The sequence below is a fragment of the Brassica oleracea genome, chromosome C4 (assembly GCF_000695525.1).
Source record: "Brassica oleracea var. oleracea cultivar TO1000 chromosome C4, BOL, whole genome shotgun sequence".
Classification (NCBI taxonomy): Eukaryota; Viridiplantae; Streptophyta; class Magnoliopsida; order Brassicales; family Brassicaceae; genus Brassica; species Brassica oleracea.
Window position 1 is genome coordinate 23,408,131 of NC_027751.1, and position 5,843 is coordinate 23,413,973.

The 5,843-nt window shown below is 40.0% G+C and overlaps 1 pseudogene; it reads right to left on the minus strand.

Annotated features, from left to right (window-relative positions):
- Window positions 1-979: 979 nt before the first annotated feature.
- LOC106338422 lies at window positions 980-2,047 on the minus strand (annotated as a pseudogene).
- Between the last annotated feature and the right edge of the window lie 3,796 nt (window positions 2,048-5,843).

The following is a 5,843-nucleotide window of genomic DNA, read 5'->3' on the forward strand; positions in this document are numbered from 1 at the left end:
TGCAAACAATTCTTTCTCAATAAATTAAACAAGACAATCACTTAAAAATTGATCTCCAATTCGGTTGCGCGAAGCTGTCTTCACAAACTTCATTGAAGAAAAACATCTTTCGACAGTTGCCGTAGCAACTGGTGATGTTAATGCTAACTTCAAAAGTCTGTAAACTAAAGGATGTGCAAGATGTTTCCGTGTTTCCACCATCAAACGAGAAAGATCTCCAAGACTCTCCAAGTTATGAAATCGACCATCCTCTCTTATATTATCAATGTATATGGCAAGTTGCTGCTCAAGAGAAGAACGCTAAAAAAAAATTAAAATCATCAGGATAAAACTCAACCAATTTCATCACCTTCTCTTTGTCAAACAACTTGAACGAATTTGTATGACTTAAGGAAGCCATACAAATAATGAGTTGGGTGTTTACCTTAGTAAAACGATCATTGAACTCTTGGAGCTGCAAATCCAAAATAACATTGAAGCAACTGATCTTGTAATGATGTAAATTGGTTATGTTGCTTTTCTTTCTTCGACTCCTTGAACCAACAAACTCGTCTTCCATCACGATCATTTAAATATCATGTTTCTTACAAAAAGAAGAAACTCTAACCATAAGGGAGTCCCATCCATAATCTCTAAGCTTATGTAGTTATCGTTTAGTTGATCCAACCAATGAAACATCATTCAAAATGTCTTGATCTTTTTCTTGCAAAGTCATGGATAAATTTTCTGTTAATCCCAAAATATGCAACATCGATTGCATATAGAAGACGAAATCAAAAGTACAATGGTACTTAAGAAGACCATATGCTTGACGTTTCTTGGAGTCATCATAGAATATACTCAAGCACCTCAATAACAATCGAAAACAACTCGACCAAACGCACTAATGTCTTATGATGAGAACCCCAGCGAGTATTTGCTGGCCTTGGAAGAGAACGCTCTTGATTCTTCCCTTTTACAGTGCTAATTTCACCACTGCTTATTTCCATTTTAATACCTCACGGTATTTTTCTTTAACCACATCTTGTCGTTTGCAAGAAGCTCCAACTACATTCAATAATGTAGAAATCATATAAAAAAATCACCAACTTCAAAATGTTTCTTCGCAACTGCCACTACAACCAACTGAAGTTGATGCGCAAAGCAATGAACATAATAGTTTGAACTGTTTTCCCTTAAAATTAAAAACCGGATACCATTAAATTCACCCCTCATATTACTCGCTCCATCATAACCTTGACCCCTTACATTTTTCAAGCTCAATCCATACTTAGCAAACAAATCATCAATAGCTAGCTAGAGTGTCAGAGAAGAAGTTTCTTTTACATGAACCACACCAATAAATCTTTCTTTGATTGTTTCCATCTTTATCGACAAAACATAACACAACAGCCATTTGCTCCTTGTGAGAAATATCAGTAGATTCATCCACCAATAGACCAAAAATGCCATGATCAACTTCTTCGATAATAGATTTCACAATTTCTTCTGCAATACAATGCACAATATCTTTCTGATTCGGTGGAGAAGGCATTTGGTTATTTTTTTGAGCATTCTTCAAAACAACCTTACGTACTGCTTTGTTCTGGTCTGCCGTGTATCTTATAAGTTCCAAAAAGTTTCCTTTATTACCAGAATTTTCTGATTCATCATGAGCACGGAAAGGTATTCCTTGTTGCAACAAATATCTAGAAGCATCAACTGAAGCATTCAACCGAAGACGATATTCATTTTTCACAGCATCATCATGCTTATAAAAACCTTGTGCAATGGAATGGTTTTGCTTCATCAAAGAATCACACATCTTAACAGCAATATTGTGAAAGTTATTCATACCACCCACATGAGAAGCTAATCTTTCAGACTAATTCCAACTAGAAAAACCATCCATCACAAACATATCATTCCCGCCTTGTTTATGTATATCATCTCTAAACAAGTAACAACCAACGCAATAAGCTCTATTTGTCGATACGCTATATTTAAGCCAATTACCATACTGATAAAACCAAGCGGGGCTAAAGCGTCTCAACGATTTTCCAATCATCTTTTTTGGAAAATTATGACCATACAGTTTACAAGGACCTCTAGCTAGGTACTTGCGTCTTACCTCATCTCTTTGATTTGAATGGTATACTGTAATTTTTTTCTTTTAGCTGGATGTCATGGCAAATCATCCAAATTGTCTTCAGGTATTGGTATGAACGGTCTTTTAAGAAATTTTTCCATCGATTTGTCTGACAAAAAAGTGTCATGTTTAAATAAAAAAGAAACATAAATACTTCAAAAGTCACCAGATTCATGACTCACCAATTGCTGGATACAAATGAATTTTGTATGACAGATGAGTTTGAGAACTGGAAAACCAAAAGACGTTCGTAAGGTGAGAGGGAGACGAGATTAGAGCACTTAGAGTTTTAATTTTGGCTTTTTAATTAGTGGGCTTTAAACTATAATTCACAAAACTATCAAGTGGGCTTAAATATAATAGTGTTCTCTAAATTTTCAAGTGGCCTTAAACGAAGATATGGGGGGCAAAATAAAATTTTGAACGGGGGCACATAGCTTAGGGTTTAATAGCTTACACTAATTTTTAAAATTTTGTTGGGTTCAGTGACCCCCATCTTAATGCATGTAGCTTCGTACAATAATTTGTAATATTAAACTATACTATATAAATATGAATTATAGAATAGACTTAGATTTGCAAACTAAAATTGGTAAAAAAAATGAATTTCCCAAACAATAGGCGGTGATAGTAGTACTAGTCGTATATGTGTAGGTGATTGAGTAATAGTGACAAGAAGTATATATGTTTGTCAATATCAATGAAAGGTAGAGATGTAAGTGTTATTCAATTTCTTACGAATGGTGCATAAATACAAGAACCGTTCCATATTATTTAGTTTGGTAATTTGATGTGTTCTACCACAGTTGGGGTCAAAAATGGACACGACGAAGTTAACATCCAAATATCCATAAAAATCGGCATGAACGCTTTTACGAAAAGTAATCTTCGTAAAGAAATTTTACGAAAAACCTTGTGGTGAAACCTTGCACTAGTCTCGGTTGATCCATCGAAACTAAACACCCATAGCCCAAGAACACATGCATAGAACGTCATAAATGGATCCAAACAAGGTCGCCACGTAACGACCGTTCCGCGAACGAGCCGGTCGCTAGCGACCAACCAAGCCACTAGGTCGGTCGGTAAGTAGCGACCGACCCGCGAACGAGTCGGTCGCTACGTAGCAACCGACTAAGACACTTGGTCGGTCGCTACGTAGCGACTGATCCAACGCGGACCAGGTCGCTACGTAGCGACCGAACGGTCTTGGACATTGATCAACGGGTACGACCCAAATCCGTGCATTGTCGTCTGTTCCTCAATGCTAGCTCCCATGTACCGCAGCCATATCATTTCTCACTCCCATCAATTGGCGTTATCACTTAAACTTTACGATAAAAATCGCGGAAAGTTTAATTTTATCGATAAAAATCGTAATAAACGTTTCGAGTCGAAAGACGGCCTAAATAGGTCTAAGACGTGATTAGAAACCCACTTACGATTTTTTTAAGGAAATGCCCATAGATACTATGGCGGTTTATACTTAGTCCGCAAGAAAAGATAAATGTCAAATTTCCACAGATAAATGTCAAGTTTCCGCGGATAATCATGATGATCGAGAAAAATGTAATATCTCCATTTTTGAGTTTTGACGGCTTAAGGGTAGAAGAGGAAAGCTCAAACCGACTTTGGAGGGAGTATATAAGAAGTTCGAGGCGAGAGACACAAAAAAGGGGAAAAAAAGAATTTTTTTCAGAGCAAACTTAGCACTTAGAGCATTTAGGCAACTTTCTGTTTTTGTTATTTCGAGCAGCGACTCAACTAAGTTTTGCAGTCTTAGGTTGTTAGAACTAGGAATCTCGCCGACAGCTCTCATAGCCGAGGCTTCTACCTTGTTGTAACGCTCATACGCGAATTCAGAATTAGATACCTTTTGCTCTTTTTTACGATTTCTTATTTTTCTCATCTTTATTACGTGTTCTGATTGTTTGGCGTGTGGTTTAGCAAATATCCGGGACCTCTGGGAAATTAGAGTTTTCCTCTGGCTTCTACCTTGTTGTAACGCTCATACGCGAATGGTTTGCACGCCTTAAGTGAAACTCCATCGGAAGTTTCCGCCAGCTCGCATCGGAATTTCTCAAACAGTATTCTATGTTCATAGATAGAGAAACATCTGATGTCGATCTCTGGAGTCTATCCTAGAGAGAGGATGAACCTCTCCGTGAGTTCATAAGCCGATTCAAGCTGGTTATGTCAAGGGTTAGCGGGATAAGCAACAAGGTGGCCATAGACGCACTCAGAAAAACGCTCTGGTACAAGTCGAAATTCAGAAAATGGATAACCCTCGACAAACCACGAACGATCCAAGACGCCCTTCACAAGGCAACAGACTACATCATAATCGAGGAAGAAACCAAAGTTTTGTCGCAAAAACATAAGCCCGTAAAGATGTCCTCGAAAAATGCAGACCAAAAGACTAAAATGAAAAAACCTCGTAACGACAAGTACGTCCATCACGAGGGTGAAGAACTCCAAGGAGCGCATAACTACGCAGTCAGTTCGGAACAAGGCAGAACCTCGGGCAATACATGGACTCGTAATCCAGGATATCACGAAAACACCTTCTGCGAGTTCCACCAGACTCGAGGACACTCGACGACTAACTGCAAAGTCTTGGGAGGGAGACTGGCCGCGAAGCTACTAGCTGGAGAGCTCTCCGAAGTAACCAGCGTTAAAGATCTCATCCACCCGCAGAAAATTCTCCTCGGAGAAATCAAGCAGGGGATATAGCGGAAGGAGATCGGACGACAAAGAAAACGATAACAATCATCGCAGAGTAAACATGATCATCGGAGGATCACAATACTGCAATGACACGGTCTCGGCCATCAAAGCCTACCAGCGAAAGGCCGAGTCAAGTGAAAATTGGCCTACATGGTCTCCTCCCCGAGATGGTCAAAGCGAATCGATAATTTTCACGGAAGAGGAAGCCAGCGGAATCGATCAATCTCATTGCAATCCGCTCGTCATAGATCTCGTCATATGAGATCTGGAGGTCGTAAGAGTCCTCATTGACACAGGGAGCACGGTTAATGTTATCTTCCGCGACACTCTCAAAAGGACGAATATCGAATTCGGGGAAGTTACCACAATACCAAAACCATTGACGGGTTTTTCAGGCGAAACATCAATGACTCTCAGATCAATCCAGCTACCAGTCATGGCCAAGGAAGTCACGAAGATTGTCGACTTCGCGGTGGTCGATCATCCCGCCATTTATAATGTGATCATGGGAACCCCATGGGTGAACGCCATGAAAGCCGTTCCGTCTACATATCACTTTGGCATCAAATTCCCGACCCAGAGCAGGGTCGCTGCAATTTGGGGTTGTCAGAAACAGGCGCGACTTTGCTTTCTCGCAGAGAATAAGTTAAGACAAATCACAACTACCGCGATGGTGAATCGCAAACGCACGAAGTTAGCTCAGCCTTCGGCCGAAAACACTTCAAAGAAAGTCGACTCGACATCGTGTGCTGAAGCAAATGCCTCGGATATCGAAACTCAGCGTGATTCCAAATTCAACACTGTCACTCAGCCGGAAAAGAAAATACGGACAAAGACGTTGATCTTGCCACAGTCACCACGATTAAGGCAGTCAACACAGCACCAACCGCCGAGTAGAAACACTCGTGGCATAAAATAGAACTACGAGATGGCTTGATCCTCTGAAGGGGTACGTAGGCAGCTCGTCGAAAGACGAGTTCAGCTATCCCCC